This window comes from Buteo buteo, chromosome 4 (assembly GCF_964188355.1).
Source record: "Buteo buteo chromosome 4, bButBut1.hap1.1, whole genome shotgun sequence".
NCBI classification, from domain to species: Eukaryota; Metazoa; Chordata; class Aves; order Accipitriformes; family Accipitridae; genus Buteo; species Buteo buteo.
The window spans coordinates 59,484,925-59,501,343 of record NC_134174.1 but is presented as its reverse complement, the minus strand read 5'-3'; the positions used below and the strand labels follow the sequence as shown (position 1 = coordinate 59,501,343).

At 39.6% G+C, this 16,419-nt stretch overlaps 1 protein-coding gene across 4 annotated transcripts in view; it reads right to left on the bottom strand.

Annotated features, from left to right (window-relative positions):
- VTI1A (vesicle transport through interaction with t-SNAREs 1A) overlaps nt 1–16,419 on the bottom strand; it is a 275,231-nt gene that overhangs the window by 164,627 nt on the left and 94,185 nt on the right. The window lies entirely within an intron of this gene.

Sequence of the window (16,419 nt, the reverse complement as noted above, 5' to 3'; positions counted from 1 at the left end):
CTAGAGTGCAAGAAAAGCTTCAACAATTGATATGCTTATCAGCACTTAGATTTGATATATAAAGTTGACAATATGGCTGTAATTATACCAGACACCACATCAAGTTACATCACAGGATAATACAAGTTTCTTAACTAATTTCAAACAAAATTTTTTGAGGTCAGAATTATTTTTTTCTAACTAGCGATAGTACAAATTGAAGTCAGAATCTGAGGCTCTAATTCAATTAATTTCTAAGTTGCACACCTTTAGAACTAAGTTTCTAAGAGTCTAAAAATGTAACATTTGAAAACTGCATTGATGATATGCAAAATTGTGTATTAATATTTGCTTTCTAAGAGACTAGGATCTGACTGTACTAGGCACTGCATAAACACACTGATTCCCACCTCTTCACCATTTCCAAAAGACAAAGCAACAAATTTAAAGTAGTGTTTCATAGAAGAAATATCATTGCTGGAACATTTTTAAACAAAGTAAAGAAGGGAGAGATCTTTTTGTCAGAAAGTGAAGAATCAGTTAAGAAGTACATGGAGGTACTGAGCAAAAGGAGGAACCATTTTTTTCCAGAAACAATCCATTTCAAACTCAGTCATGTTAAGTCTTACTTAAGGTTATACTATGGAGAACAGAACAGATGAAACCTTGATTTCTGCTGCTGGCCTCCACACCTACAACAAGATTGATGGCATATTTATACCTTGAAAATTAAAATAATTTGTTTAAAACGGACGGTGCAGACAGATTGGTATTTGAAGCAAAAAATAAGAATTTGTTTCCAAGTGGATGAATAAAAGGAACTGGACATGGTCCTCAGGTAACTATTTTTCATAGTGAAATTACAGAACTGTTATTACTTAGGTTATAATACCTAGGAAGAAAAGATACGTATATAAATAATATTATTTATTATTTAGCAACATTAATAGGTCTCATCATTATTAGTCTTTGTTATTTTAAGAGAAAACTTGCACAGTTAGATTTTTATAAACAGACTATGAAGCACTAAATTAATCAAGTGCATCAATAAAAAAATCCACATCATACGTTTGTCCTGTCTTTGTAAACTAAAATTCTGACAGGCAGAAGTTCAGGAGAAGCTAAGAGAGTTTTTGGCTACAAGGGGAGGAGAGCAGAACGTTACCTCTAACGGGCATTTGTTAACTTCATTAGTAGAACAGATTAGAACTAGTGCTTGTCTATATATGTAAGTTATGAATGAACGGCATCCATGTCCTTTACTTCATAACATACTTTTGGAGCTGACTATAGCAACAGGAAAACCACGGTCAGTCCTGGCTGAAATAGAAACAGCTCATTTTCATGGGAGAAAAGGTACAAGAGTAGTCCATGTGCTCAGCGCAGAACTGGAAATGTGTACATATCAAATTGTAATTCAAATCAATTATCTATTTGACATGGCATTAAATAACTTCCAAATAAGTGGATAGCATCCTGAAAAAAATCAATCTGAAACCATCAGTGATGGATTTTTAAGTTCTCAAAGTGAGTACATCTCTGGAGAGATATGCTTCTATATTATTTCATTTTGGGGAGTTGTATCAAAGCTGCCAGTGTATTTGAATACAGACCTCATAAACCTTAATCATATAGATGTTGACTTCTGTTCTGACTGCTGTGCTTCAAGGGAATAACTTCCATATTCTGGAAGCTTGGGTATGTGCAGAACACGTCTCTAACTTGGCAGGTGACTATGCTCACCAACTCCGCATGGTTCCAGGCAGAAAGGAGTAGCTTCAACTATGCTCCAAAGAAGTGGGTAAGTTGCCAGCTAGTTTCTGAATGACTTGGTGCCAACGTAAAATATTTGAGATGTTTCTGCATTTCTGGGCAGCATGAGGTGCTTGAGGAAGGAGCTTTCCACAAAAGGAAAAGCTGCCACAGCACTTTGAGCAATGGACCATACCACAGAATAACTCTGACTGGAACAGTGAAGGCAGAAATTTTAGTCCGCAAGGTTTGATGCAAGGTTTTTGTGATTTCTAAGAACGGCACTGGTGGAGTAAGCAGAAAAATACAGAGTAGTCAGAGACAGGAACAGCATTATGGGACATAGTACTCTATGTTGAAAATTTTCTCCTTTTGCACTTAACCTATAACATGCCTTTTTCTCCCAAACTGCATGTAGCTTGTTTTCAGAGGTTCAGTCCCAAGACTCTGGCTATAGGTAGTTGATCAAATTGCTACAAGCCCAGGGCCATCCATTCATTGCATGAGCTGAGGTAATCAACTTTTAGCTCATTACGTACTTCTAAACCACTGTAATTACAGAGAAAAGTACATCGGTTTAAACCACCCTTGCAGGCCAGCATTGATGGCAACAAAGTAGTAATTAATACATAATCATTTATCATTACTCATCTGAGAAGCAAATCATGAAGCTACCACAAGTGAATTGATCACAATCATCCATTCACACCCTAAATCATACCATGTGTCTATACAATACTCAGTACAGTGAAGTCTTCATTACGGTTGTGGCCTTTAGGCACTACAATAATTGAATAACAAAATAATAACAAGGAACAGAAGTTTTAAAGAAACTTCAGCATATACATTTTGCACCCAACATCCTGCAATTATCCCATTGGTAAGTGCAATTGTAGGTATCAGAGATCTGTTATTTAAATTTTCTCAATCTACCAGGCTTAAACTTTTAATAATGTTTCCTTTGAAAAGAAATTTTAAAAGGGACTAACCTGAACTTTGAAAAGAAAGGGTATAAAAGGGCAAGAAAAAAATATACTGGCCATGCACTGACAGAAACCCTTTAAGTATGTCCTATATTTTTGAGTGGATGAAATTCCTGACTTGTTGGGAGAAAGCATGTTTGGATGCACTATGGAAAGTAAAAGTAAATAAAAAAAAAAAGAAAGATACAAAGGAGAGAAGTAGTAAATGAAAAAGCAGCTTGACAGAGGCTGCACAGTGCTGACATGCACAGAACTTAGGGTTGCTACTACATGGAAGTGCTCAATATGCACTAAAATATACTTGAGTCCTACACAATGACAGCCAAAACCACAACACTCAAAAAGAGACCTAATCTCATACCACCTGTTGCCTACATTGCTGAGAAAAGACAGCAACAGATTAAGAAGCTCTTCAACTATTTATTTAGTTCTAAATGAGTTCCTCATCTTTCAGTTTTCTCATCTTTTAGGATTAGCTCCTCAACATTTTAAACACATATGCACGCATATATTCATATATAAAGATGCATCTTATCCTGAATATATTTAACATATTAGTATATCTTCTGTGTGAATTTCCCAGAGAAGAAATGAGCAAATAACACAACAGTGACTATCAGGAGGTCTTCATAATTTCGGTGCCACATCACCCATGGCTCAGAATAAAGGCTGCTACATGCACAGCCCTTGCACATTTCGGGGCCACGCATGGCAGCTAGCTTTCTGCCAGGTCACACTACCAGAACTATGCAGTATTTTTCCTGGGATATTGTTCTGCACTGACCACAAACCGAAGCACTAACTTTATGAGGAACAACTTCAACAACTTCGGAAATGGCACCGTTCCAGCAGGACACACCCCGGAGTGCATTACAGCACTGCCTTGTAAACCCTTTTATTAATTTCATAATAAATGCTTAGAAATCAGACTTTTTGCAGGTGATAATTAAATATAAAATCAAGGCAAACCAGATGTGCGATAAATTCTTGGCACCGGTCTAGTTTAACTGAGTTTTAGCATCGATTTCCGGCAGGCCCAGCCCTGCTCCTGCTCTGGATCCCCCTCCAGTGCACATCGCCAGGGTCTTTCACGAAGCACTTTGCCTCTCTCAACACTGCCTTTAAAGTTTCAGTTACCATTACAACATCTAAATGTGGAAAGGTTTAACACTTGATTTGGTTTTGTTCAAGTTAAAATCCACTGCTGCAGTTCACGGTAAAACTTTTTTAAAAGATCCATAAACTTTTTATGCACTTTTCAGCTCAATACTGGCTCATTTTTCTTTGATGACATCAGTGCAGCAGTGACTTTCTGTTGCGCTTCAAAAAGAGACTAAACTACTGAGAACTTTCAATAGTTCCATAAAATGAGGCCTATACCCCAAAAGGGGAAAGTAAGTAACATCTCAGCTCTCCGTCGTTCTCACCACCTCTCCAGCTGTCAAAGGAAAATTACAAATGGCAGAGCTTAAATGGTAGATTTAAAAAAAATCACAGCAAACCTATAAATGAATCAGAGCTACAACACGCATAGGGTCCTGTTAACACACCTCTCACAAACTGGAGGCTGCACGGTCTGTTTGAAGAGAATAACACTGGACTTTGTCCCTACAAACCTGATTTAGCTTTGGAAATCCCTGGTCTGTTTGAAAAGATTGATGTTGGACTTCACCCCTATGGACCTGAATTAACTTTGGAAATCCCCACTCCAGGATATAAAGACTGACGAGTCTGTATCGGACAGCTTCCTTTTCCCCGGAAAAGGACCAGTTTTATTCACTCTGCTCTGTGTTGGAGAACACGGGAAAGAAGTGAGCAACGATGAACTCCAGTCAATTGTTTTCACTGGGCTGAGACCTCCTCCATCCCCATGGCTCAGGCTATGGGAGCAGCTACAACTTCCAGCCACGCAGGGACACATGAAGGCCCTCTGAGCACAGAGCGCACGCTGGCTTCCCCTTTCTAATTCCCGCTGTGCAGTTGCATCCAGCAAAATTATAAGCCATGCCCAACACAGGCGGTTTCCCTTCCCTTCAAAGTGCCCCTTACACCCTGTCGCACCGCCTGGCTCAAAACCATGTCCGCTCTGGTACCAGCGAGCCTGCCAAGGTTGCAGAGGGATGGGATAAATCTGCCCAAGAACGGTATAAGCCGCTTTTATTTGTCGTATAAGGAAGTGTATAACTAGATGCCGTGTCTCTACCAAGGCCTGGCTGGTTTGGCTCAGGAGCAGGACCACAGCCACTTAAACAAACCACTAAACCCCTGACCTGTGTGAACCCATGGAAAAGCGTAGCGAAGTCAGGAGCTCGGGTGACTCCTTACCCTGCTGCTCTCCGCTGTCCCAGACACGACACAGATCAGGAGTGCTGATGCCGAGTAGGATACATTTTCTAGCTTTGGCTGTTAGAGGTTGCTACAATTAAAACCATATATAAAATTAACTTCCGCCTGGAGTCTGCATTACAAAGTTCATTGGCTACTGAATTCATAATGACCTGTACATAAGGCCATCCTGATTGCTCTGCTGGTCACCTACTTGGGAGTGACACACAAAATTCATTGCACTGGTGAGCACAGGTCACAGCCCAGGAAGGGGACCCACACGGTCCCCACCCACGGGAGCCCACTTTTGACTGGGGAGGAGAGGAAAGTCAGAAGAGTCAGTGAGCTTGTGGGAACATGTCTCCCACGTTAACCTTGCTCAGCCAGTATCAAGGTCTATGAATTACGGAAGCTAAGGGACACAACAAAGAGAAACTGCATAAAGCCTAGTTATTTTAACAATCTGTTTTGCACAGTAATTAATCAGATCAGCCCTCTAAGAGGCTCCAAAGATCCTAAGGTAAACTTAATTCACTGTAATCGAATAAAACACTATTGAGCTAAGAGTTACAATACCTAGCAAGAAGGATAAAAAATATCCCTATAAAACCTCCGGACTTTTAAAAGCAAGCAGGGAACTAGCAGTTATGCAGAAGCCAAGCAGTAGAACAAGAGTACATGCAATGCAGAAATGACAAAAATCAGAAAATACCACAAAGAAAAGTATGTTTATTTTGATCCTTCAGTCTAGGTTTTAACATCTTAAAATGAACCACAGTATTATGTTCAAAGGTGAATGATACAATATTTTTCAGGGGTATGCTATGCATTGGATAGAGCTGACTGTCAGCCTCCTTTCTTTAATGCAGAAGTCTGAAGTCAGTTCTAAGCTAATGATTGTACTTTCCACTCTTTACAGGCAGAACAGAAATGGTCTATTTTGAAAAAGGAATTTTATAGCATTTATAAAGTAAACAATTTATGCAACTGTATTAGTACATTCTCCTATTCATGACCACATACAAAGATTTTCATGTATACAAATGTCCTCACCTTGAAACAATTCAATAATTTGTTCATGTGAACATGTGTGGCCTGTGGATTGCCTGTGAACTATTTGTCCTAGATACTGTTTTGATTACTTGTAATTCATATTTTTCTCTCTGCAACACTTGATCAATCACCTCCATCTCATGTTATTGTTCTTACTTGCTGACTGGATGAGCCCCAAAGAACTTTCATATTCACATGCCTGGGACAAATATTCATAATTACATACCTTTGCATGATTATCTGTTACCATTTCCTTCCTTTGGAACATTCCCTCCATTAAACACTTACTATTAGGAACACTCAAAGTGAATAAAAAGCAATGTGAAAAACTAAAAGGCATTCACAGTATTCTGATGAATGCTCACAATCTTCTTTTTTTTTTTTTAAACTAACAGCGTCAGTCCAGAGAATAGATAAACAAATCAAAAAATAACTCTAGAACACTACCTAGAATGCCATTACATCAACAAAATTTCTACTATAGTACTACATGTAAGAAAAAAAAAATCCAAAACAAACAGGAAGTTTTACTGCCAAACTGGAAGAACAATTTTACTGGGGAGTTTTCCTTTTAAAAATAAAGCAAAAGCCAGAACTTTGCATACTCTCACCCCCAAAAAGTAGATGGTAGCTATTACTTTTACTAAAATTATTACTGAACTTAGAAATACGGGCTCGATGGCTACTTGATTTGTCAAGAGAATGAAAGAAGATAAACAACTCAAAGTGTTCTGAATAAATGGCAATTTAGCAGAAATAGTGTTTCCTTGAATGCTCTTTTGGCTATGAGCAATAATGCTGCCACAAAAATCTGGTTTGCATCATCTAAGTGCTTGAAAAAAGAACACATAATTTAGGAAAAAACCGATGGCTGCCACTTAGCCATAAAGAGCAGCACTAGTGTTAGAAATAGCTTTTCTATGATATTTTTGTTCATGTTCTGGTTTTTTTCAGCAGTAGAAGTAATTACCATGGTTTGTGAGGGCAGTGTTTAGTGCTATTACCCTTTAAACACTGCACACAAACACTGAGCCTGACTCCAGGAAGGTTGAATGTGGCCACAAGCAGGGCTGTAGCCACATCCTTGCCTCCAACCCACCAAGGAACCCCAGTGATTTCACAAGAAGTAAAGGCTGCACTTGAGAAAAGGTGTGTTGCCTTTGATCCAATTTCTTGTCTGTTTGAAAGAAACATTCTTTTACACCTTGTATGATAATTTTATGCACAATACTTTAACCTGAAAGGCATGAGTGGAATGATCCACTTCAGTTTCATAGACTGGATATTCTTTCCCTTTCCTTAAGAAATGGAGCCCAATGCCAAATCCCTTCACTTATGTGTGCTCCGTGAACTTCATATTTCTATCTCCAGGAAGATCCTTTACAAACCTGAGGAGCTTCTTCTAATAAAGACGTCCCTATATAGCTAGAGATGGATTTCTGAAACGCTATCACTGGTAAATCAGGTCCTGATGATGACAGAGGGGGCATAGGCAGATTTGAAGCTCAGGATGCATTAGGTGGGGCTTTTACCACCAGTATTTGAGAAATTAGTCTGTACCAGCCTAATCCATTGCAGTGACTACTTAGGGTCTACGTTTGAAATGGCTTGTAACAGCCACCTGGGAGGTTGGCAGAAGCTCCAAATCCCACCGTGATTCCCTGAGCCTGCACACGTGCACACACCATGCTGTCAGCTGTATCTGCACCCAACCTTTCCTCCTGGGGACGGCGGCGTTCCACAGCTCAGCACCGTGAGCAGTCTCCTCTCCAGACAGCAGAAGGCCAGTAGAGAGTGCAGGAAGATCACTCAGTAACACACACTGCTTCAGCTCCTCTTTATTGGCACAAACCGTGATTTTACTTTGGCATATAATCCACAATTAATTCGGATGCCTGTAGACAATACGTAAGTACTCGGCTGAATACCAGCTCATTCTTTTCCTGTTTTTACACAACCTTCTTTTGTAATAATTTTCTAGGAAGGTGCCTTTGGGACTTCTTCTTTAACTTCCTTCCAAGGCTCAGAGGGACTCTGCTGTATTGACCCTCCAGCCAGCTGAAGGAGCCTGGAAATGGCCTTTACCACCTGAATGACAGGCAGGATACAAGGAGTGCAGGGGTTTCTGCAGCTCTAGTGTAACGTGAATCACTTCCCACAGAAATTAGTGGTAATAGCATGTATATCACATGAATCCTCTGCTGTGTTTTTAACCCTTGCTGGGAGAAAAAAAAAAGTTACTAGCAAGGGCAGTGCACTTTGAACATAAAAAAGCACCACCCTGCACTTAGCAGTAGACCATGGGGATGGTCCATTTATTAACACTTGATTTTGCTCCAATTACAAAGCTCGTTGGTATTCCCTTCTTCTTGGAGCATTCCATCAGCTGACTGCAACAAAGTCAATACGTCAGTTTGCATAGTTTATAAAAACCAAATACACTCTGTCAACCGGCTGGCTGATGCACAGTGCATGGTCACTTTAATGCTTAAGTGTGGAATCAGCAAAGATGCAAGTAACACCACGGGACAAGCTCCTAAATTCAAAGAAGAAATATTACCTTTCCAATCAATGGATTAAGTGCCCTGTAACTGGCTTTGCACAAAGGGCGTGCCTGCCTAATTGGGCTAATGGCAGAGGAGCATATTGAGCACCCCACATTCCTCAGCCCAGACAATAGGTAAGTGGGCACACCTAATCCCTTTAAATGGGATGCCTGGTGTTGCCTGCAAATCTGTTTATACTGTTTAGCAAAGGTGAATTAGTATTTGCTAGCATAAATGCCCTGCTGTGCAGACCTTTGTTAACTTCAGGCTACTTCCTTGTTCCCTTAAAGCTGTTAAATGAGTCAATCTGGCCTTAATATGTTTCAGTGCTGTGTCCACTACTTATCTTTCAAGACTATTGTTTTCTAATGCATCCTCATAAACGTCTAAGAGGTTCTTCATTGTGACAACAATTTGTTCAATAATTACAGGTTCACATGAAGAAAGACCAATATGCTCTGTGGAAAATCAAATACCCGGGGGGGGGGGTGGGGGGTGGGGGGGGGGGTGGGGTAGAGGGAGGAGAGAGAAAGATAATCTCAAAGTACTTTAAAAAAAAAGATAGGTCTGGTATAAGAAGTCTATATGCATTTTAGCATTCTCATAATTACAGAAACAGAAAATTAATTAATGGCTATGCATTTTACATAGTCTATTAGGGGTCTACAGGGATACTGCATCAGGGAAAAGATTAATTTGTGTAGTCTTTGTGTTGTTCTTTGGCTCACAGAATGATCGAAAATGATGATATTTGGGATTAAGAAAGTATTGAGTATTCACTCCTCTGTGTCCAAGGTATGGAAGATGAGGTCTGTGCTCCAAACAGCCTACAAAACAAACACGTTTACAAAGGAACTAGTAACAAATTTTCCTTGTACCTTTAGCTCCTTTACCTCTAACATAAAAAAACCTCCATGAACATTATAGTTTCTATAAGAAAAGAAGTGGAAAGAAGCCACTGAAGACCTTAGTTAACTTTTGAGACCTTAGTTGACTCTTCAAAAATACTAGCAGTTGGCAGGCCTGCCATCCAAATGAACACTCAAATCATATATGCATGCACAGGTTTGTCCAAGGCACGAGTTTATGACCTGCCAGCAGTGGTTTTCTGCACCCTCTCAAATCTACCTTCTGACTCTGTTACCCCTTTATCACTACCTTGATAGGAAAACAATTTAGCCAAACCCAACTGCGATGTTCAGCAAGACAGAGAAAGAGACATCCACTAGCCTGGGCTTACCTCAGTTCTGCAGCTGCAATAAATCAGCACCCTTCTAGTATTTCAAAAGCTTCCCTCTCCCCCTCCGCCCTCCTTAGGCCAGCAGAGCAAGCCATGCTCATCACCAGAAGTCCTCTGTCACTTTAAGAACTGAAACAGGAAAACCTGTACCATTTTTATACTTCTGTTCATTCTTTTCAACCCATTCTAACTCCTTCCCCCTGGGAGTTAGCCCTCCACCAAAAGTTTCTTTCAGTAAAGCACTAGCTCTCTCTATTAAGCTTACCCACCCCTGCTTAGCCTTAACACTGGTTTCTTTGTACTTGCCTGGTGAACTGACCAGCTATACAGCACAATAGCTACAATTACTAAATTACACTGCCTGACACTGCCTTTTGTATCACACCTCTAACAGGTGTCATTACCATGATAGGCAAATTGTAATAATCCATTCACAGCCCCCACAGTCTTAATAATGTATTTTTTTTATTATTTTATTTTACATAATATATGTGTGAATACTGCACGGAGCCTGAATGGTTGGTAAATGCACAGGACTGAAAGATTGAACTGTGTGGACTGCAGACACGAACAGCAGCATTTAGAACAACAAAACCGAATGCTCCCACATCCCTGATACCATGAATACATGCACATACAAAGATGCATTAAAATAGTAATACTAATAAATGTGGTTATGGAAAATATATTGGTTTGAAAAAGATGCATACAAGGCATTTCTGAGCTGAGGCTGTTCCCCTGCCCTTACCTCCCACAGCTGTGCCTCGGCACCGTGTCATGAAGGATATACCAGGACATACTCTTCTGAGATCCCTTGCGAAACCCAAATGGGTGAGGAAAGCATAAGAAAGCATTGCGGGTTATAAATTCTATGAATGCAGCGATTTAAAGCAGGTTTTGAGTATAAATTTAATATAAAACCGTAATGAGTTCCTGATTATATGATTCACGCACAAAATCAAATGTTTAAGCAAGGTTTAACTAAACCAATAAAAAACTTCTTTACATAGCCCAATGGAAGCTGCCATAACCTTTTAAAACTGATAAATATACCATTATGTTGCTGTCTGCTGTTTTCTGGGGCCTCACTCATTACTGTGTTATTCCAGTTGTATACCAGCACAAATCCACTGACTTTATTGACTGGTGTAAAAGGTCACATAGTAGCAAAATGGGTTCCTAGAACCCAACCTGATAATGAAGGCATTGACAGCCCTATCAACACAGTTTGGATTTCCTCAGTGCAAGGCACAGTTAGAAATAAAACACACGAAACTTCACATACTGGCAATGTAATACCTGGAGTAAAAAAAAAAAATTAAACTGTGCCAGTCACCCTTAGTTGAGAATCTCCCCTCTTTAATTCACACCACCAAGAAGCTCTAGATAAACAACAAGGAATTGAAACAAGTCCTGATGGATAAAATTGTTTTCTTTTTGCTTCATGTAAAAACCGAAATCCAAAGTTAAGCCCTTTTTAGCTTTACAGGGTATTTTAACAACACAGATGGTTGTTCTAGCTGACAGAAACACAAGGAAAGAGATGGCCTGAGAAATCTCATTACAATTCAGTGCTAGTTTAGATGTTAATACAGATAAGAATGATGGTTCTTGTTTTTCTGAAACACCATATTTCAGAGTTTAAGTAAATTCTGACCTATTAAAGACCTGGCATGTAATTTCCGTGTGGGGCAGGTAGTGATAACCCAGACAGAGCTTTTCATACTTTCTTGCCAGTCATGCGATGTTGCACATGTCTGAAGAAAGCAAGCTGAATTAGATGGAAGCAGTCTGACCCAGGACAGATACCTCACATTTACAGACCTATGAATGTAAAAGTAAAACTATTTTTCTTCTAGCTATCATGGATTAAAATCCATGAAAAAATATTAAGTCTGTGTGGCTGACAAACAGGCAATAATGCAATCATTTTGCTAGTTGGACTGCTTGAACACCAAGACAGTCTCAGAAATGGAGGCTGTGGAGCAACTGAATGATCAAGTTCCCTAAAAATGCAGGCTGGTGAGGCAAGGCACTGACTGATATCAGCCAGCCTCTTCTCAGTAAGAGCTTTTGACTTTGACAGCAGCAGAGACACAAAGAAAAAAATAAATGAATACAGAGAAAAAGAACTTGACTGTTCATGCACCGCAGTGGGAGGACTAGAACAAATCTTCGCCAGCACTATTTTCATTAACCTATTCTCTATGGTCAGCTTCCCTATGTGAAATGACCCTTCCAATCAAGGCAATATTACCTACATGCCCGTTTTTTGCCAACAATTAGACCATCATTTCTGGCCCTAAAACACCCATTGGAATTGCTACAGGTAAGTGCAGGAATCCCACTACACAGCTGCATTTCTGCTACGAGTTTGGCCTCTCCTTATACAGCTGTTTCTCAATGTGACAAAAATTAGATGCAGTTGAAAGGAGATATATTGTGCCTTACCCCATCATCCCATTCTTCCACCTTCCACACAGCACCTACTAAGTTTCCAAACAGGACATGCTTCAGGATGCTCCTGCTTCAGAAAACAACAAATCCCTAGAACTCACAGCACGCAGCACAGATGCCAATCTTTCAGATAGGTAAAAAAAAATCTGGATTCTGACATTTCTTCTGCCAGAGGGACACACTGTCACACACTGAGAAAGTAGGTGAGCTACTTTGAAGCACATGCCCTCTAGGCCACATCCCATTTTAAAACTCTAACATCACCATCAAATCAAAATACAAAGAGCTAGCAGGGATCAGTGCTATTCATAGGCAGGAAAAAAACATCACCCCACCTGAGACATGGAGATGCAGTCATTTGACAGACCCCCTGATTACAGTACGGATTCATGGCGGGAGAAAGAGGATCGAAAAGGCACGAACAAGATGAGGGTTTTACCCTCTTTAGTCTACACTAAGGGCTGCAGTGAAGATGTCAGTGTCATCAACACCAGAAAGAAGTGGCAGACTGGGGTTATCACTTGTGGTACCAACTTTTATAGTCTGCAGAAGTTTTTATAATACTTGTAAATATGACACTCTTCTGTTGATCTCAGCTGTGGGAATTGCATATTTAGGATGAGAAAACATAAAACATGGGTGCTCAGGAGACCTTATCGTAACTCTTGATTCTTTACCACATTTTCTACAGTTAGACAAAGAAAGTAAACTGGAGTTGGTATGACACACTGTGATAACTTGGCAGACATGAAACATAAAAGCAACACAGAAGCTGCCTCATGATGTCTTGCATAATCTTTGTGAATCACCTGTGAATCATATTCCCCTGAAATACAACACCAAACCAAATTGAAAGCGCCTTACTTCTCCTCTCCATATTTTAAAAAGGGTGTTGAATAATTGAAGAGTACAGAGAAGAGCCACAGAAAAGATTTACAAATTGGGGGCAAAGAACCCTATTTTACAACGAGGGATTTAAGGAATTCAGTTATCATAATAACACTGAAGAGAAGTTTAGTTATGGTCCTTAATATTTTCAGGACAGAAGGTTTCACTTGCTAATGCAGTCTCCAGCCTGTCAGGAAAGGGAATATGAAGAATTTAGGATTGAACCTTGAAGCCAGGCAAACTCAGATCAGAAATAGGATCTCCTAATCCTTTAAATGCAGACTGATTCACTATTAGAATAATTACTAAGGAAAGAGGTGACTTCCCCACCTCTTGAAACCTTCAAAACAATGGTGGGTGTTTTTCTGGACAAGATATTTTCATGCATACAACTTACTGAGATAAATGATGAAATAATTAGGTGAGACTCACTGGCTTTCTTTTATACAGTAGGTGAGATGATAAGATTTAACATCCTTAAAACCTATGAATTTATGAACTGTGTCAATGTCTGATCATTTTCCTCCATCAGGTATGACAGCAGTTTCTCTCTCCAATTTAGAGACAAGTTTAAATACAGACTTATCAAATTACTCTCTCTCTCTCGGGTACATGCAAGATGAGGGCCATGGAAAACTTTGAGTAGATAATGCTGAACCTGAATCTATACAGTGCAAATCGAACCTTTCCAATAAGGCCCTTAGGAATGGCATGTAAATGTGAAGAAATTTAGAACAGGAGATTAAGTGGGTACAGAGTGGTGCAAGCAAGCCTCTTCATTCGCAGGACCTGAAATTAAATTCTTAAGAAAGAAATGAGACCACTTGCTACGTAAATCTCTGTGCAGGATTTACGCATCATTGCAATAGTGAACTATTTAAAAAAAACCCAAACAAAAAACTTTAATACTTACCCTATGAATATCTTACTGGACCTTTTTCTTCATTTTACAAAGTCTAATGTAAGCCATCCCCATTGCGATCCGTGGGCAACACCAACACCAGAATCAATTACACTCTACCTACCATGCTAAGGCCACAACTGAACAGGTTACTGCCATACTGCCAAACAAGCTCCCTCAAAATGAAAAGGTTTGCAGAGGAGCTAAAACCTCTCTCAGGTATAGTTTGAAATCACAGGCATATGATTGGGAACACAAGCCCATTCTCAGGTCTGAAAAAGAGGGTGTCTCATTTTACAAAGATTTCGGTAGAATCAGCCATCCCCCTACTTACATGATCACTGCCTAGCAGGGGTTTCTTTACTACTTCCCAAGCCTTACTGAAGAACTGTACATATATATGCATATATATATTAACAGAGAGGGAAAAAAAAGGGAGAGAGAAATTGTATGCATCTAGGTGTACATACAAAAGATAAATACATAAAATCTCACAGTGCCTTATAAGGCGCTCTTGTAGGAGTTATGTCAAATGTTTTCTATGATGGCAAATAGTTATGTTACTCCTGCATCTCTCAGTCCATCACTAGCACTGAACTGAACAATTGGTTTTAACACATTCCATCATTGCTTCTACAAGTTCAAAAACTAAGCCTTAGATCTACCACACTTAAATATTCAAGCATTGTGCTGTTACAGTCAAATTATTGAAAAAAGTGTGCACATTTATCAGAATGTGCAGCCATTTGCCTAAATAAAACAAAACCTGGAAAAATTTCCTTCCATGAGCTTCCGATGACGTCGAGAATAAACATGTAATTTTATTTTCACCTTTCCTGTCTACTTTATCGTCACACACTACTTGGCATACTGCATGAGACAGACAAAGGTTTTCACACTAAATCTGGGCTGACCAATTTTGTTCTAGCCTCCTGATTCATTAAGTATTTATCTGACATCAGAATTAAGTGAGACTATCAATAGTGGAATCTAGCTTTAAAGAAAAAAGACATCATCTGGGAAGACTTGGCTCATACAGGGACATAGCCGAATATATCCAGCCTTTGGTTCAAGCTCCACATGACTAGAACAGAGTTCGACTTTCTACCATCCCCAACTCTCCCTGTTACCTTCTTTCTCTTTTCCTGTGGTACCATTGCTGGTTTTGCATCATCTAAGCATAACCTTCAGGTTATTTTTACTGGACTGGGTCTAAAATCTTGTAGATTCTTTCTAAGTTAACACTGAAATACAGACTCTCCTATCAACTGATATGTAAATCTCCTGTCCAGGCTTTCATCAGCTTTTGCATTGATTACTCAAATAATCTCTTCCCTGGCCTTGACAAACCAATCTTTTTCTAGCAGGTGGTTTGGGCAATTTATCTCTCTTTTTGCAGTGCTTCCCTCTACTTCCTTCACTCCGGCCACCAGTTTCCATTCCTCTCCTATGTCAATTTTCAGTTGCTCATCTTAATTTTCAAGGCCAAGCCAACTGCACTTTCTCAATTTTCATTCAGTATATCAGCCAACCTCTCGCCAAGTATGTATGACCGGCCAAAGTGACCAACTTTTCACCAGTCAAATCTGCAAGCAAATACCCCTTCTCCCTCTGTCTCACTGCTCATCACAGTTGGGAGGATTTTCAGCCCTACCTACAATTACCTTTCTACTATGCTTACAATTACTATTTCTCCCTATGAACTTTCTCAATCCCTCTGCTAAAACTCTATTGCTATAATGTTTGTGAGAAACAAAAAAAACCAGCCCCAAACTTACCACACACAGGCCACAGATGCACCAAGATCCCTGCCCGGGATGCTAATCATGACCGCTCTTCTTTTGCTTTTCAACCTGTTAATCCTCATCCATCTTCCCCTTGATTGCCAGGTTTTTGGACTAGGAAGTATTTTTCCCCCCTCATTTGCACAGCAAATTATACAACAGAGTCTTCATCCAAGACAAGGATCCTTAGTACTATGGTAATAGAAGTTGCAAGGTAATATATAGTAAGAGTAATTACAAGGCCAGAGATCTGCTGGACTGCATTATACATACATACAAGCTGCAGATACTGCAGATTTCCTAACCACAGCTGTACTGGCATAAAATAAACCTTGCCCCATGTCACTGCGCCACATTTATACAACATCCCTTTAATATACTAGAAAAGAAAGAAGAGTTTCTGATTACTTTGTAATTATTTTATATATACAAGGTAGGTATACTTCAAACCTGATGACTCTGTTGTTCTTTATACTGTAATTTCTGCTATGCTTTTTTAGTGATCACAGAC